Here is an 18171-nt window from a genome sequence, read left to right as displayed (position 1 = left end):
GGAACGGATCGAAACTCGTTAGGATAATGTTAAATGTCGATCCCTAATTCTAACATTATGACAATCTGAACTGAAAAAATTATTTCATAATTATCTAGGTAGTACATGATTCAAATTCACCCGGCAAGATGTATAAAAAATAATTATAGTTTATAGTAAACCGGTATACCATCTTCCTATTTATTGAATACACCTGGAATGGAAAAGTTGCTGGCAGTTTGCTTCAAATCTGTTTAAATGTAATTTAAGTGAACGCGTCAGCTCTTTCCGGTTCTACCAAACCTATTCAAAACAATATTTTTTTAACTCTTTTTAGTTTCTTCCAGTTACTCTATTCTCTATATATAGCAAACTGATAATACCGACCCCAAGATGATAAATGGAACATTACACCAACCTCTAGCCCTTGCTCTATATGAACACGCACCGTTCTTCACTTTGGTTTCATTGCCACCCTTTTTAATGTACGGTAATTCTGGCATTGGAGAGAAGAGTGGTAAAATGGGAAGGAGATGAGTTGTTTCTCTTGTTGTGGAGTGGAAGTGCAGCACCGTTCTGATTCCCTTAAGGAGACTGCTTTTGGCATCGGTGGCAATGAAAATAACAGCAATGAGAAATCATTGGGGTCTTTGGTCAATAATTTGTCAGCCAAAACATGTAATATTTGCTTAGTTTGTGAATGTAAATGGACAAACAAATGTTCCTATAATTAGTAATGTTGATAACAAAACATCACATAAATCAAGTATTGTTCCCCGGGGCGCCTCTTGAAACCGCTGGCATGAACCGAACTGCACTCTGCAACTACTTCAAGAGCACCCCGAGGATACATTGAGAACATTGATAAAGTATACATGCATGCATACATACATACACGCATGCATGCATACACCTATTTTTCAGTTCATAATTTTTGTATTTGTAATTTCTTATCTTAGATTGTGGCGGTGAAGCAGCTCGATAGGAACGGAAAGCAAGGAAGCAGAGAATTCTTCTCAGAGGTTCTAATGTTAAGTCTGGTTAACTATCCGAACCTTGTGAATCTGATCGGCTATTGTGCAGATGGGGATCAAAGGATTTTAGTTTATGAATACATGGCTAATGGATCTTTGGAATATCATCTTCTTGGTATGTTAAAATGACACTCTTTTCACTTCTTCAGTACTTATTTATAAGCCTACTAATGGAATTCTGTTGTGGACTATGATTATTGTGTCTGTTTATTTAGATGTATCTCCAGGTAAGGAGCCATTGGATTGGAATACCAGGATGAAAGTAGCTGAAGGAGCGCGAAAGGGCTAGAATACCTGCATGATTTTGCCGATCCGCCCATAATTTATCGCGACTTTAAAGCATCAAACATATTACTAGATGAGAACTTCAATCCCAAACTCTCTGATTTTGGACTTGCAAAGTTAGGCCCTACAGGAGGGAAGGACCATGTATCGACAAGGGTCATGGGGACCTATGACTATTGTGCTCCGGAGTATGTGATGGCAGGAAAGCTCACAACAAAATCCGATTTTTACAGTTTTGGCGTAGTTTTTCTGGAGCTCATCTCAGGGAGGAGAGCAATTGATATCGAAAGGCCAGAAGAAGAACAGAATCTGGTTGCTTGGGTATGTTCATCGAGTCCGAATCACTTGTTTACAGTACTAAGTCATAAATCTAAGTTTATCATAACATGTTGCAGGTAGAGCCATTACTTAAGGATAGGCAGAAGTTCAAGATGATAGCGGATCCACTGCTCCAAGAGAAATACCCTGTAAAGGCTCTTTATCAAGCTCTTGCAGTTGCAGCAATGTGTCTTCAGGAGGATGCTGATAGCCGGCCATTGATCGGTGATGCTGTAACTGCCGTTGAGTTTCTTGCCAAGCGAAAGGACAATGACAAAATTGCTGCAGAATCACAAAGAAACAATGACTTGCATGTTAAGTCCGTGAGAGAAGGAAGTTTCAAAAGAGACCGTGACTTGTAGCCACCATAGTTGGGGGCGAATGATCTTCAAGATCAATAAATTGCACAACTGAACCAACAAAAACCAGAACCTAATTTTTTTTGTAGATAATTGTGAGCTTTTTTAGCGTGCAATTGTTTAAGTAGCAATCGTCTGTTACTCAGATATGAAGTCAGTGTCGGATACAAATGTCTGTTTAAATATATATATAAATATATATATATATATATATATATATTTGTTAAGTTCTTAGTATATTTAGATGATCACATCGCTGTATACGTGTTCGAATACGTGTTAGAGATGAGTGTACAAGGAAAAGTAGAACTAAATTATTATATCTGACACTTGTATATCAGAACATATCTGTTCTATTGCCGATTCTTATATGCAACTTCCATAGCACAAGCAGAAAAATGTATAAATCTATGTATCTTTCCTGTAAAAATACGTATATATATATATATTGTTCATGTAATGAATGATGGGCAAAAAATGTTTACTTAGAAGCTCAAAAATCAAATGCTGCCTCTTATTTTTTGTAATTTTTCATGCACTTAAAATAATTCTTATTTTCCCTTGGAGATTTATTTTGACAAGCTAGTTGACATAGGGAAGATGGCATGAATATCTCAGCTTCCTATGGGAAGCAAGAGTTTTTGAGGGCAACACCCACTGTTGCACCTTCATGGAATACCGAGTCGTAAAATTTGCAGACAAACCTTGATAATTCCTCCTCTTCTTCTTCCCAAAAACAGGTACTGTGGTCCGCAGTCTTCAAGTCATGATCATCCCAGTCACTGGTTGGACTGAGGGGTTCTGGTTCAGTTTCGAAATCTGGCTCCTCATCTTCTAGATCTTCCCCACCGATCTCGAACCTTCCCTTTCCCGAAACGTTATACTCTCCGAATTCATTCATTAACACATCTTGGGGCTCAGCTGTAGGGCATACAACAGCTTTGGCCCCAGAATCTAGAAAGGCCTTAATTAAATTTGCAGAGGGACCATAAGTTCCAGTGCAGATTATGATTCTATCCCTCCAAGCTCCAACCTAGCATTATTCAACAAAGTATCATCAGCATATAATGCTAAAACGAAATTCGGTCAGGGAATCAAATTTCATTATTAAAATAATGTAAATTATATAAACAAATACTTCTGGTGTAATGTGAATACCATCCAACGAACATCATCAGGTGTAATGTGCAAAGAAGGGACAGTGCGACGAAACATGTATGCTCCGATTTCTTGATCATCTTCCATGACCTTCAGGAGTTGTCATGAAAATCACAACAGTTCATTAGTTCTGATAACATCAAACCAACAATTAAAGAAAAACTCATTTGAAGGCAAAACAGAAAAGCATGCACACTTGGGTTTGGCGTCCAATATATTTATGGCCAATGTTTCCAACTTTGAAGTATGGTCTACAGTGAATCAAATCAGTGATAGTTGTTATATTGGCAAAAGGTGATGCCCCCTTACGGCCCTGGCTCCGCATCATCGACAACATGTGAACCTTGACACTTTGTAGAAACCTATCAGCCAGTTCTCCAGGTTCAGCCACCACAAATACCTCATTTTGGCAACTAGAGAAATAAGCAGTTAGCAGGTACGGACTGGGGCAAAGCTACACTAAAAGTAACGCCTCAAATAGAGAAGCTTTTATACCTTAATATTGAGCCAACAGAATCATTTTGAAGGGCTAAATGTATAATGCCAACTTGTGGTAATTCTGTAGCTTTTCATGCAATGACCGTACAGGTAAAGAGAGCTGCCTGAATACAGGAGGAGACATTGGATTATGTGTAGCTGTATTTCCAGATTGTAATCCATCCAAGCTTAAAGGAGGGACCATGCCATTTCGGTCAAGCCTCTGCATGCCATTGGGAATGGAAGAGGAGGGCTTGAGGGGAAACTTCCAGTGACGAGAGGGGAGGTAAATGGTGTCGGAAATGTTGTTGCAGTGATGTCTTTGGAGTTCCAGGTATGTCATGCAAAAGAGATAATCTTATTCCATTTTGTACACAAAATGACTCAAGTGCCCGGGCATGGTGCACTGCTCTTCCCAAATCAGGAGTATGTAAAGCTTCAACAAGTAGTACATTTCGCCGCCAACCTAATGAAGGGGTATTCTCATCTAGTATAGCCCAAGACAAAAGAATTTAAAAAGATTCAGCAGAGCATACAGAAAGTCTGAACACACGACAACCATCAGAAGCAAGGTTCTACTACCTGCATTTGATGCTTTAGCCCTAGAATAATGTTGAGATTTCAAATTTCCTGTCCACTTCTCATCTTGTGCAAAGGGTATAATAAGTCTTTCACATGCAATCTTGAATGCCTCTGAATTGCTTTGGATGTAGTCCTTTACAGCATCTTCCAACTTCAGCAAAACTGTTGGATCAGTCTCATCTAGCTCCATGTCACAACGCTCATCAACTGCAATGCAACCACTAAATTGAAGAGTTCCTAATTATTTCACTAAAGAGCTTCTGCGCAAGGATAGAAATCCCAATAATTAAATAACAAATGGTCAGATGTTCTTATGGAAACATCGACCAAGGTAAAAATGACCTCAAACCCTCATCTATGAAGGCCACAAGGAACGAAGAAGTACCTGGATTAAACCGAAAGTATTGGATCTCAGGGAGCATAGTTAACATTGCACTCAAAGCTTCCTCAACTCGGTCCACAGAGCATGCACTCTCAATCAGCACTTGCCCAGTATCTAGGTAACGCCAACCTCCTTTTCGTGCCTACAACAAATGAGATACACATAAGATCATGGAATGAAGTGATGCATATTAAATCTCAACATGATCAGCAAATAAAAGGTAAAAAGATATTCAAATCTCTTGATTTTTATTCTTCAATCAGTCAAAAGACCAGAACTGCTTAGAATGTTATTTTGGAATATCATTACAAGAACCTATGTTGTTTCCTGTTATTCTTGATATATATCCTTACACGATGATCATTGAAAAAGTGGTCCTGGAAATTGGAAAATTTTATTGGTGAATAAATCCAGATCTCGTAATAAATCGCTTTCGGTGGCAGATACACAAAAACAAAGTAGTTACCTTAGTAGGCACAGAACCACAGCCAACTGAAACTAAACAGTCAATTTTTGTATCAGGCCACAAAAGTTGTGATTCTCTTATGGAAAATATAGTTGGATTATTTGCCACTATAGCACCATCTTGCCAGCGGTTTACATCTATTCAAGGTAGAATGAATTATAATAAAGGTTAATAAGTTTAAACATTCTTAAAAAAAGAATTAATTTAAGCAAACAGAAGAAAAATACCATCTGAATAGTCATCAAGATAATATGGGGCTGCAGAAGATGCTCTTATAGCTTGCCATACATTATGTTTACAACTTCCAATAAAAGCACTTCCTTTGTAGCCAAATTGAGCACCTGCAGTTGGACATGCTTGAACAGTGATTCCTGAACTTTCTGATATTGTAAAGGGAACCTCTGGTGTTCCGATGGGGTACTGCACATTAAGAAAACAATAAATGTATGAACAAACTCATTGAGCTGCCAGAAATTTTCATAATGTATAATAATAAAGTCTACATATAGCTATATGAGCATCATAATACTTGAATGAATCCCATTAGAGTTTCAGTGTACATTAAGAAAAAGGAACTCTAGAACTCAAACCTGATAATTTCGGAATAAAAAAGGCTGAGCTGGCATGACGCTCACCAAAGTTGACACAACAAAAACTTTTGGAATGTTTTTTACAGAAGATTCGATTAGAAGGTTGCCATCCTCATCAGCACATATTTCCTTTAGCAACCTTTCAAACTGATCTGCACTGTGCTGCAACACTACATTTTATTGTGTCTTGTTGAAAGCAAAGGATACATTGAAAGGAAAAGCAGACAGGCCCGTTTGAATTACTGGTTTTACAATACCAAATACCTCTCAAAGAAATATGAAATAAGTTACAGAAGATATGATTGCTATGTTTTATTGATTGAAGGTGTTACACAGAATGAGCAATCCATGAGGTAAATTATAGTAAACCCTCAGAAATATCTTCTAGAACAACAAAATGTTCTCTTTCGTTTAATATATGCTTTGACAAAGTTCAACGCCTCTTCATGCATTCAAGACATGTATTTTCAGTGATAACAAAAGAAATTCATATACAATTTCAAAAAATAAAACCCAGAGAAAGCAACTTTAGCAGTAATGAAGAACGAAACACAAATTCATATGCAAAAAAGAGAAATTCATACTTTAGATCCACGTACAACAAATCTGAAACTCTGTGATGAACTTTTAGAAAGCTGAGCAAACTTTTCTCTCCATGTTGTAGATTCATCCTTTGGCACAGGTTCAGTGAAAACAATTTTTCCTAAAAAGCCAATATAGGGCAGGAATAAACAAATCAGAATACAAGTGTTCTATATTTTATGCAGCATACTCACCAAGATTTTTGTATATTTCTTCACATTGATCCAAGGTCATCAACTTAATACCAAGGGCACACGCGAGCATTCCCCCGGTTGATGTTCCACATATAAGGTCAAATAGCTCATGTATTCTCTTTCCAGTCCCCTTCTCAATTTCTTTAAGCATTTGCACAGTTGCAATACCTTTCATTCCACCTCCATCCATTGAGAGTATCCGTAGGCCTTGTTTTGGTATCTGTCTCCCTCTAACAGCATGTCGCAAGTTTTCATTCTCTCCTACAAAAGAACATAAACATATGACTCTATGATCCAAAGATTCTCAAATAAAGTTAAAAGAATCAAATGTAAGAAATATACCAAGAATTGCCAAAGCACGAGCTGCAGCTTTATTCACACGTGCTTCAGGTGTAAAAGCCAGGTGCATAAGAAGTTCCCTCAAGCTTCCAGAGGTGACAAGAATACGGCGATTCTCCGGACAGAAGGCCAAATTTCCAATAGCTAACAAAGCAAGCCTTTGGACCTGATTAAATATGAGGATTTAAATACAGTTAAACATAGAAATCATGTAAAATCAGAAAGTTACCTCTGTATTTTTATGGGCACACAGTAATTTTAACCATTTCAAAAGATCCTTGGTTAGCATCCTTTGAGCTACAATATCAGATACAAAGGCCAATGCGCCCACAACTTGAAGCACAGAAACATGTTCTTCTCGGGAAGGAGACTTCATAATAGTTTCAATGGGTTTCATGATGTCACATTTCATCAATTGCATGGCCACAGAAACATCTTCAGCAAGAGTTGATAGAGCAGAGCAGGCTTGTTTGACCTGGTACAAACCAGAACAATAGCGCACAATAGGAAGGGAAAATAAAAGAAAACACGTTCGATGTTACTGATAAAAGGAAAGTATATCCATCGTACCACATGGCGGTTATCACTACTTATCATGCTAACAAGCTGCCGCAGTGCATTATGATCTCTACCAATAAGTACACGGTTCCCCTCGTCCTGCATTATTATCGTCACCAGTGCAGAGGCCAGCAAAGGGTGATGACAAGAGGAAAAGCGCAATATGAGAGAGAAAAGGGCACTCAGCTTGTGTTTAGATGTACCAAAATAAGAATTATTCTCCATCTGTAACACCACAAGTCAAACAGTTTCGTTCATAGATGCTCATGTAAAGGCATGAGCATGAGCATCCAAACAGCTAGTATTTGTTGATCTGTACCTCTATTTTCACAGTCACCGATCTTAGATTTTCATCACCCACGATCCTGATATTTGCAATAGACAAGTGACTTAGCTTGCCTAAAGGCAAGATATCCGGAAGGTATTCAAGTGGGTTACCAAATAACCTAAGAATTTTTAAATCAACCAGCGCCCTGCCATCCAACTGGAGAAAAGCATTAGACAAGAGAAAACTATAGATTAACAAGATTTAAAAGTTAAGGTGATTTTCAATAAAGTGACCTGAAGTCAAGAAGAAGCCGAAGAATTTTATTATGCTCTAATGATAATTCCACCAGCCCAGTACACTGTTTCAGTTCCACTGCTCATATTATTACCAACAAAAATATGGTCACTAGGCAAGTGACAAGAAGGAACACCATGAAAGCACGTGTCTTCTCTCCTTCGATGGCACACTACATATTCGATATACTAATGCAACTGTCTCTCAGGAACACAATTTAGATGTAAAAGTAAAATCTTTCTTACCAGGAACTGAAACAAGCATGTTGTAGTCAACCCTGAGTACTTTCAATGTTTTTACATCACCAAGCTCAGGTGGCAACCGTGATAGTTTGTTGTGATCAAGGCATAGTTTCTCAAGAACTGGCAGTTGAGTTAGCTCGACGGGCAGCGTCTGTATCAAAAATGGATGAACTAGAGTCAAAACTACGGAGAGGAAAATAGACGTGCCCAGGTTTCTTCATCGAGCTTAGTTCAGAAGTATTTAATGTATGCTCTAACTATTTCTCATACCACCTTGTTCTGCTGCCAAAGAGAACAAAGGAGGGCAATTCCTTCATTATCAACACGATTCTCTAACAAATTATTAGTGAAATATAGGCTAGGCTGAGCCTTAAATTACCGTTAAACCACAACCGCAAAGTCTAAGCGAAGTGATACTTTTCCAATGGTCAGTACTTGAAACCGGATTCACGTCACCTGAAGGATCAAAATTCGACCTAACAACCGAACCAAAACCCCGAAACCATCACTCTGCTGACCCGACCCGGTTTCCTTAACCAGCGTAACCGCCCGCAACGGCTCCCTCCTCTTCTCAACTTTCATCTCCACCCTTACGACTCATCTTCCGTGTGTTTCAATTCAATTTCCACCGCGTCTCGCGCCGGAGGGAGCGCCACAATCAACTGAGATTGAAGCCTAAGCGCTACCTGGCCACGTCATCTCCCGCCACCCAATCCAGATCGATTTTAAACCCCGTCTCTTGCTGAGTTAACGATGCGGACGAGGGAGAAGACGAACCTACGCGGTCGAGATCTTCGCCGGATTCTTCGTACCCGTAATTCAGAGATAAACGGAAGATCTCCGATGGGCGTTTCCATCCTAATCCCCAAGACATTGTGATCGCAGACGATAAAAATGCGCGGGAAGGAGGTTGTTAAACGGATCCAACGGTTGATATGGATATGATAAACATTTGAGTTTCTTCACGAAGAGAAAAATAAAATAAAAAATGCATCGAAATCAGATATTGAATTAAAGGCCGAAGCGTATATATTCTGTCATCTGAAAACTACCAACTCTTGTGTCTGACACCCTCTTTCTTTTTTGTTTGTTTGTTTGTTCCCCAGTCGGATCAGTTCGTTTTTATAGTTAATCGAGATGAAGAAAACGACGTCGTCTTTCTTGCCGAACAATTCGAATAGCTCTTTTAGTTTCTTTGAAAACCTGGATAAAACAAACGGTGGGGCCGAATCCCAAGCACCTTAAAAGTGGACCGCATAGAAAAGATGAAGCTCATGTTTAAAAATATTACTTAATATTTTTTATATTTTTTTACTATTAAATCGAAAGATAATAAATATATTATATTGGTTTATGTTTATATATTATATCAATAACTATATAAATTGAACTAAAATCAATCTAATATATATTTATACAATAACTTTCATGTCAAAGTTTAACTCTTTAAACAAATTTAAATCTCATTATCGATTAATCAGTATACATACCTAGTTAATAAATTAAATTTATACCTTTTCAAAACTTTTTAAACTCTAAATAGATTATTTTTATTTTATCTTAAGTTATTTAGACATTTATGTTTATTCTCGTAGATGTTTAATATAAATTTTATACGTTATCAATATATTAGATGTTAATCTTTATATACTATAGTGAATATCTTTCATAATGCAAAACAGAAAATAAAAAAATTTAAAATAAAATATCAAGATTTGATTCAAAATTTATTTGTTTTGATTCTATAAATTTATAGTACATATTAAGTCATATAATTCATTTTATGTACCTAAAATTTTCACAATTGATAATTTATATAATTTTCGATTATAATAAATTTCTTCTTTCATGCTCATATTTGTTGTATCTTAAGTTTTTAATATAAGATTTATATATTCTTAATGTATAACTTATTATTATTATTTTAATTAATTTTCATAATAAAAATTTTTCCTTTTTATAATAAAGTACAAATTAAGTGAATTCGGTGGTAAAAGAATTATTGTTATTCTTTGATGTCTTGGATTTGAGAATTATGAGTGTTAGGGATACAAGCGTTCAATGTCAAATAATTGAGATTTAACTTTGAACAAATACTATTTTGTACTTACCCTAGACTAGTTAAAAATGGCGGTGAACAAAAATTATGTTTTTATCAAATATTATATATTAAAAATCAAGGGTTAACTACATGACTGATCACTTTCGTTTATGTTATGTCCACTTTGTCTTACTGATTTCAAAAAACATAATATTCAGTCACTTTCATTTTTATTTAATTAAGATATGGCCACTAATGGTTTATTGCCGTTAGATTTTTAATGGATTAAAAAGGATAAACTACACAAATGGTCATTAACATTTGAGTAAAATTTTGTTTTCCCTGATGAAATTTCAAAATTAACAAATTGGTCATTAAATTATCAAATAGTTCCTTGATTCTTCCATTATCCCTCCCGTCATTTATTAACAAAAAAATTAAGTTACAAAAATTTAATGAAGTATTTCATACCAATGAAAACGAGAATTCAAGGGTGGGAAAGTTCGAGAATCTGTCAATCCAAAGGTGTGGCGTAAGGGGATGAAGAACGCTTCAGAATGTATATCACAAAATCGTATTGAGCAATTTGTTATTTTAAAAACTTTAGTAGAAAAATAAAATTTATTCAAATATTATTGATCATTTATTAATTTACTTTTTTTTATTTTATTGTTTACAATAATCCATTAAATATCTAACAACAACAAACCTTCAATGACTACATCCTAATTGAATAAAAAGAGACTATATATATTATGTTTTTTAAAAAATTAAAAAAAGTAGACAAAATATTAACAAAAGTATCGATCATATAGTTAATCTTAAAATAAAATAGAACCATAAGAAAATATTTAATATGACATAGTAAACATGCTGGGGGTATTAAGAGTTAAAGACTGATATATGAAAAAAATAGGCAGAAGGATATTTAAGGCCTTCATACTTTTCAAAAAAAATAATAATGTGTCTCTCCATTTTTTTTGCACCCAATGTGCCCTTCCAAGTCTAAAAAAAATTTAATGTGATTTTTTGATTAACGTTTTTCGTCGATGATCAACGGTTCCGTTACTTTGTGTCGACGTGGCACGTTAAGCATGCAACATCCTATTTTCTCTCTCAACCAGACCCTTCAACTCAAGAAAATAACTCAATCTGCCTCCTATTTTTTCTTCTATTTTAGAACCTAAATTTTAAAAGTTTTCAATTTAATCACTCAACTTTTGAATTACTCCTGTTTTAATCATCATGATTTATTTTATTAATATTTATGTATGTTGTGGTATTTATTATTTTTATTTTATTAACATATGATTAAAATAATATTAAATAAATTAAAATTTTAAAATTATTGAAACAAAAAAATATTCCCAAAGTTATAATAAATTAAAAAATATATCTCTTTTTATATATTTCCAAATCTCCACTCTCATTCTTTTCATTTTATTTTTTTCCTTTTCAACCAAAGATTACTTTTTTTTCTTTCATTACCGGTCAAGTAGTTCATTCTTATTTTAAATTTTTTACAAATTCAATCTGAGTTCACTGAATTTGATAATTAAAGAGAAAAAATTTTAGCTGAAAAGAAAAATGTCACATCATACATAAATAAATAAAATAAATCATGATGATTAAATAATGAGTAATTCAAAGTTGAGTGAATAAATTGAAAAATTTAAAGTTTAATGACCAAAATAGAAGAAAAAAATAGAAGGTCAAATTAGTTATTTTCTTGCGTTGAAGGGTCACATTAAGAAAAAAATAGAACGTTGACATGCTTAACTTACCATGTAAACACAAAAAATAAGTCGTTGTCAACACGAAAAATATTAATCAAATACTACATTAAATTTTTTTATGACTTAGAAGATCACGTTGAGTGGAAAGAAATGAAGGATCGCATTAATTTTTCTTGAAAATTAGTACCATTTTGTTAAAAAAAATATGGAGCTCCATTCCTACTCCACATGGCATCTGCACTGCACATGGTAAAATGCCGTGTGTTAGTGGTTGGTTTTCTACATAGAGCAGAGCAGACCAGAGGGCGCCGATCATTATCACGAATGGCAGTTAGCAGTTGGCTGTAAGTTTGACGCTACGATAGGGCATTCATTGGTATGGCCAATGGTGCCATCTGTTTTTATCTCTTTGGATTTTGCGCCAACATTTACTGTCTCAATCTACCCCTCAACACTTTTCAAATATATTTTTTTACACACAAATATAAGTGAAAAATATTATAGTAGTTCATGGTGTCATTTTTATCCAATTTGGACTCTTGTTATCTAATTATCATATTAAATCTCTATTATATTTAAAATTAAATTTTGTCATCTTAAATAGATTCTTATAAAACGTTTTTTATTCATAAAATTTGAACAGAAAACGTCCAGTATCACCTAATAATTTACATCATTAGATTCTATAGCCAAAAAGTCTTTGCCAGTTTGCCCAATGCCAGTTGCAATAAATGTTTCCTTTTAAGGCAAACGTACTGCAGCATTAAAGACCGAGTGAAGTTGCCTGGTAAGATTAAGAATTCTTATTGGCCATGAAACAGGCAGAGCGCTGTGTCTTTAATTTATGCAAAATTCCAAATTGATCAGAGAATCAGACAAGACGACATAATTGCTAGTATTCTCTTCTCTTCTCTTCTCCTGTTTATTGATGTTTGTTAATTATTCCTCTGTAGGAGAAACATGGCGACATCGTTGTGGTATTATAATCATAAACATCCCATCAAACAGGTGCACTGAGCCAATGGCTAAATGGTGCGCCTGAATCGAGATCAATAACGATTGCACCCTTCCCCTACTATTATGGAACTGCCCAAAGCCAATGGATTTTGGGATAAAATGTTTCATGTTACCTTATCCGAAATCGAGATGACCTAAAATTAATATGATTTGAACCAATTTTTTATTAGTTATAACAACCTTTGTATAACCAACATCATTGATTTATCCACCCATTTGGTAAGGCTCTTAAATATTCTAATTAAGAAAAGCTTGAAAGTTTTATCCGTATATCATTCAAAGTCCATGAAAGAGAATGCATCTCATAAAGCTAAAGTGGTTAACATTAATGGCATACATCAAATTATACAGAAAGAATATGAAAAACATAGGTGGACGAGTATAAACAAATATTTAAATTAGATGGGTTTAGTGTGATTATTGGATATCATGCATTTTCATTAGTATTTTATATCAAATCAAGTGATTTTAAAATGACTTTTAAATTAAATGATTGAAATAAGTAGACTAAAACATAGAACATACTATATGGCATTACATCTAAGCTTCCGACATTTTTGTTTTCTTCATACTTTTAGCACCTGGGCAAGATGACTGCCTTGAGAGGGTTCTTCATCACAACAGTGAAAGCATAAGTCTCGGCGGGATCGGGCGGAGAATCCGGAACCGGGAGCCACTTGAAAGCTTGAATCATCTTTGCAGTCAACAACTTTATGTGCAAAACACCTAGGTTCCAAGCCGGACAAATCCGTCTCCCCGCTCCGAATGGCAGCATCTTCACCGCTCGAGTACCGGTCACGTCCACATCGACCCCGTCACCGTTCAAGAACCTCTCGGGCCGGAACTCGCTCGGATTCGACCAATTATCGGGATTCTCGGTGATCCATGCAGTGTAAAACTCAACGTAAGCGCCAGCAGGAATCGTGTAGCCACCGAGCTCGGAGTCCTTCATAGCTGCATGAGATAGAAGGAAATGACCCGGAGGGTGTCGCCGGAAAGTTTCTTTTACTACAGCTTCAAGATAAGGCATTTTCTCCACGTCTTCGTCTTTAAAATCCCCAATTTTGCCTACAACACCAACGATTTCTTGGTACAACTTTTCTTGGATTTCTTGGTTCATCACCAAGTGAAGCATAGCCCATTCGACGGTTGTCGCGCTAGTATCGGTACCAGCACTAATCACCTCGGAACATAGTGTCACGTACTCTTCTTCTCCTAATGGACCTCGGCTCTCCGGTTCGAGTCCAAAGAGAGAGTCTATATAGGCTGCACCTACTGGACTCACCATTTCTTGGTTAGGGTTTTCACCTTTCTCAACAAAAGCTCTCCTGTTCTTTATCAATGGAACCAAGCACTCCAATTGCCTCTTCCTTAGCGCTTTAGCTTCTTTCATTTGCCGGCGGAACAACGGCGTGAGGATTGGCAAGAAATCCGGTAGCTGCGGCGATGTTATCAGCATTACGTGTTTAAGTATGCTTTCGATTTTCTTGATCCGTTCTTCGGAGATCTTTGCACCGAAACATAAACAGATTAAATGCTACATATAGTTAACCTGCAGTTGCTCATCACCTCCAAAAATCCGTTTTCAAATGATTCTCTTTTGATTCTCTTCATATGGTTTTCAATCGCCCATTTGCGGATCCAACTACACTGCTTCACTCTCGTCGGCGTTATCAGCTCCGTCACGAAGTTCTTCCTCAGGGTTCGCCAGAGCGGTCCGTACTCGGCCGAGTTGATCGCGCATTTCCCGACGCTGAACACTAGCCGGATCGGCGAGTCGGCCGGTCTAGAAGCGAAGGCTGAGCCTCTTTGAACTAGGGCTTCATGGATGAGCTTGGAATCCGTAACGATCACCATTGTACGTTGCCCCATTTGCATGGTGAAAATCGGACCGTACAGTTTACGCAACTCACGTACTATAAAGATGAAGTGTCGACGTTGGAGGATGACTTGGATTAGGTTTCCGACAAAAGGCCATCCTGGTGGCCCTGGAGGAGGTTCTTAGGTCGGCCTCCGGCGACGGACGAGTGCTGCCACCAGAGACGGATGAAGATAAGTGCCAAACCAAAGATGAATAGGCATATCAACTCCATTTTTAGATGGAAGAAAGGAAGTAGAATACTACAAAGCATAGTGCATATTTCTGTGGTATAATTTATAGAGCATGAAAAAGAGTGAATTAAATGAATTTGGTCCACCAGCTATCCGTTTATATTAATTACCTTTATTACGTACATTTACTAAATGTGTACAGATCATATAAGCAGTGTAGCAACAATGTTTGGATCACTTCATTAAAAGGAAAAAAGTTTGAGGTCCTTAACATGCAATTTTCTTCCCTTGGTGTGTTCCTTCTTTTCAAGAAAAAATTATTTAGGAAAAACGTTTCGAGTATTTTTCTTAAGTAAATGAAGTGATTGTTTTTAAAGTGAAAAAATGTGTAGTTTTATAGTTAATTATTATTTTTGAAATAAATAATTACTTCTGGATAATTCTTCTAATTAAATAAATTAAAAAGATAATTTTATTTTTTATATAATATCTGGTTTAAGTTTTTTCATTATTCTTTAGTCGAGAAAGGATTAAGCGTACGTCTTAGTATATTTGATATAATGTTCTCTTATATGTTGTTAGAGATGAACCTTTAACCCAAATTTAACGGTTTTGATCTGATTTTATACGGCTATATATTTTTTTAAATTGTCAAGTTGAATTTTGTAAAGGAAAAGATAAGTTAAACTGTCGGATTTAAATTTAGGATGAAAAATGTTCGACTGATCTAAAAACAATAAAATAATTAATTGAACTTTATATATTTAATGATACTTGTTATAATATATCTCTTTATGATATATATATATATATATATATCGAGTACAATATTAATGCGAGCTTTTATCTTTAAAATTGTATGATGGAAATTCTCTAAATTTGAACAAGATCAGTGACGAGTGAAAAAGTGTTATACTCAGGTCAAATTTGAATATATTAAAATTTTGATTCAACTCATATATATCCTGTATATTATATCGACAATGATAACAATTAAATAAAAATTTATAACAAATTCACTTACAAAAATCTTTATTTTTTATATGATGCATCACTTTTTTTTTAACTAGATCTAACTGATGATATATAAAAGTATTAAGATTGTTGTAACATTATATTAAAAAATATTTTCTCACCATTAATCAACATCACAGTAATTTTTATCGTTTTCTCAAATACAACTAATTTATATAAATAATTGGTGTAGGCTGTAACAATGCTGGGATTTGCATGTGACGTTCCTATAGGTCGTGGCTTTCAACGTGGTAACTCGATGACCATAAATTACTGAGTTAGGTTAGGTAGCTGCTTAGCTAAAACTTTTAATGAAGCAAAACGCAATTAATGAAGCAAGCATGATTACTCTCTTTTTTACAAAGAAGGCAGGAGCAAAGATAGTCATAATGCTCATTTATGTAGATGATTTGATTATCATTGGTAATGATGATGGTTTGGTTGTGGAGTTGAAAGAAATCCTAAATCGAAACTTTAAGATGAAAGATTTGGGAGATTTAAAGTTTTTCTTAGGATTGGAAATTTTGAGATCCAAGGATGGAATTCTGCTCAACCAAAGGAAGTATGCTTTGGAGTTGATTGAAGATGGTGGACTCGGGGGGAGCCATGCCTGTTTTGACTCCACTAGAGCATAATAAGAAGTTTACAATAGCAGAATACGATCAAGGCATAAGGGAAGAGAACGAGGATAAAGTTTTGCAAGATAAAACTGTCTTCCAAAGATTGATAGGAAGATTGATTTATCTAACGCACACCAGGCCAGATTTAACTTATGTTGTCCATCGCTTGAGTCAATTTATGCAGCAGCCTAAAACCAGTCATCTTGACGCAGCCTTAAGGATAGTTAAATATGTTAAAGGCAGTCCTAAACAAGCTATTTTGTTGAGTTCATCAAGTGCTTGTGAATTGATTGCTTATTATGACTCATATTGGGCTTCTTGCCCCATGACAAGAAAATCTGTTACAGGGTTCTGTATTGAATTGGGCGCTTCACTAATTTCATGGAAAGAAAATAAAAACAGAACACGGTCGCCAGATCGTCTGCTGAAGCAGAATATAGGAGTATGGCTGTAACATCATCTGAAATAGTTTGGTTGAATGGATTGTTGCAAGAATTGGGAGTGAAGTTGGTGCAACCAGCCAAGTTATTGTGATAGCAAGGTAGCTCTGCAGATTGCAGCAAATCCGGTATTTCACGGCGTACTAAACACATAGAAATAGACTTGTCATTTCATGGGGAAAAATCCAAAAGGGTTTAATTCAGGCCACTCATGTGAGAACTAATGAACAGTAGGCAGACGTGTTCACTAAAGCCTTGGGAATTCAGCAACATCACTATTTACTATCTAAGTTAGGGGTTAAAGATGTCTTCCTAACCCCAACTTGAGGGGAAGTGTTGTAACTAGAAGTAGTCAGTCTGTTAGTTTTCTATTGATAGACAGTTAGTTTCCAATGAACTCTTTCATTTGTATATAAATGTACCTTTGTACAGTGAAATAAGTATAGAAGAATTCTTTTATTCGTTGCTTGTATTCATATTCTTTACACAGACCAAATTTGTGGCTTACCATCTCTCCAGATCCTGGACCTCTCCCATGGCAATTTTTTAAGGGAAAATCCCAACCTGCATCAAGAATCTCACGGCAATGATCACGAGAAATAAATCGAATGGCACGATATCTTACAAGACATCGAAGGGATGCTTTTTCGACAACATTGAACTTACAATGAAAGGAGTGGTGTTCGATTACAGCACAACGCTCAAACTAATAAAACTGGTGGATCTTTCGGACAACAATTTAACTGGACAGATCCCTGAGGAAATCACAACTCTGGTCTGCTATCGTTGAATCTGTCGATAAGTGATTTTGTTGGTAAGATTTCTGGGAATATTGGTGCCATGAACACATATGAAGATGTAGAAGAACTGAAAAAAAATTCAATTGAAAAATTTAGGTTTAGTCCTTAGGTTATTTAAGATTTTAGAACTAATCTTAATTAAATTTTTATAGAAATAACAACAGAAAATCCAAGGTAACCAAATGGTTAAGCATTAACATTTATATTTAAAGTTTTAGGGTTGAAATTCCCTCATCTACAATATTTTAAATTTTTTTCAAGCAAATCGACGTCGTTTTATGTTTTTTGAGCACCAAAATAGTTGTGTCGATGAGGCATCCACGTTAGCAATGTCGCGACGTGGA

The 18171-nt window shown here is 35.7% G+C and overlaps 3 pseudogenes; 1 reads left to right on the top strand and 2 right to left on the bottom strand.

Annotated features, from left to right (window-relative positions):
- The first annotated feature begins 512 nt into the window (after positions 1 to 512).
- LOC120174778 lies at positions 513 to 2013 on the top strand (annotated as a pseudogene).
- A 529-nt stretch (positions 2014 to 2542) lies between these two features.
- On the bottom strand, positions 2543 to 9077 carry LOC120174764 (annotated as a pseudogene).
- Positions 9078 to 13415: 4338 nt separating this feature from the next.
- LOC120174766 lies at positions 13416 to 15005 on the bottom strand (annotated as a pseudogene).
- Positions 15006 to 18171: the final 3166 nt, after the last annotated feature.

Source organism: Hibiscus syriacus, unplaced genomic scaffold, assembly GCF_006381635.1.
Source record: "Hibiscus syriacus cultivar Baekdansim isolate YM2019G1 unplaced genomic scaffold, ASM638163v2 tig00112123_pilon, whole genome shotgun sequence".
Lineage (NCBI taxonomy): Eukaryota > Viridiplantae > Streptophyta > Magnoliopsida > Malvales > Malvaceae > Hibiscus > Hibiscus syriacus.
The sequence above is the reverse complement of the archived record's forward strand: the minus strand, read 5'-3'. Positions and strand labels throughout refer to the sequence as shown.